The following is a 1,360-nucleotide window of genomic DNA, read 5'->3' as shown; positions in this document are numbered from 1 at the left end:
CAGGGGTGTATTTTTTTAGCGAATATGATTTGCATGTCTTGCCAGGAGTTAAGCAGCCTCTGTGGGTTGTTGGGGAAATATTTTCTTTCTTTCCTTTTATTTCTTTGTGGGGTGGGGATAGGGGAGGGCATTGAAGTTCTACAGTTCTGGAATAGTTGGTGGTACATAGTTCACTTGGCTTTGGTTACATATTGGACTTTAATAAGTAAAGAATCCATGAGTGTCATTTAAAGAAAAGTTACAGAACAAACAATTGGCTTTAGATATTTAATATGGAAAAATACTCCTGTGCCCATATTTTAATGTAATTGTGTAAGTGGGAGCAAAAATATATTCTGCTTTTCAACTGTAGGTGCTCCAGACTTGCTCTCTGTCACTAACACTAAATGTGCTGTTTTTCTTGTTTTTCATCAAACATCTGAAGAGAAACTTCTGTACCTTTCTGTATATTCTATTTTAATTTCTCAAGGGGGAAGAAAAAAGTCCATGAAAACTATGAAACTTCATGTTTTTAGCCAGTGAGGAGGTAATAAACCCTGCCTATAGAAGGTGTGTTTCCATTCAGACTATACTTCTGAGCTTATTAGCTTCTAATTATATCTTAATAAATATATTTTAATACTAGAGCAAATGGGTTTTTTAAAGAAAATAATGTGAAATTCTGGAAATTTTCTTTTGGGCAGAGAAGAGCATTAGCCCTGTCTTATCATCACATTACCATCCTGTTGCACTGCAGCTTGTATATAGCATGCTAAAATAAATTTTTTTGTGTGTGCAGAAACTAAGGGTCCAATTTAAGATTGGGTGGTGTTAGTGGCATAAAAACAAGTTCTCTGGCCTGACATAGCATTGCGTCACACACACACAGAAATTAGTATATCCATGTATGTCAAATACAGGTTAAAATAGCAGGGCATTTATATAGAGAGATGTAGTCTTCTAATAAAAGTAGACTGGATCCCCAGGGGTATTTGGGGAGAAAGTAACTACTTTTGCTCAACCCTTTTGCTTAAGAAATGTCCAGTTTTGAGCGACCGTAGTATGGATGAGTTTTCTTGTTTTGTTGATTATTTGAGGCTTTTAACAAGTAGTTTGTGAAAGAAGCTGTTGGACTCAGCATAGAGTAGAGAAAATATCTTTATAGTCTGGATTTCTGCCCTGCTTAGATTTTAAAAGTATAAGCATGGATTGCCAATTCCACTTGATGTAAACAAAACTTTTATACATAATATATATATATAATAACTTATTGTATCAGTCCAGGTTCAGAAACTTGTGGTAGGCCAGTTCCAGATAGTTTCATTTCACCTGTAAACTGTATCACTTTTACAGATATTGTAATTTTCAAATGTATAATATG

This window comes from Eschrichtius robustus, chromosome 20 (assembly GCF_028021215.1).
Source record: "Eschrichtius robustus isolate mEscRob2 chromosome 20, mEscRob2.pri, whole genome shotgun sequence".
Lineage (NCBI taxonomy): Eukaryota > Metazoa > Chordata > Mammalia > Artiodactyla > Eschrichtiidae > Eschrichtius > Eschrichtius robustus.
Note: the sequence above shows the minus strand (reverse complement) of the source record.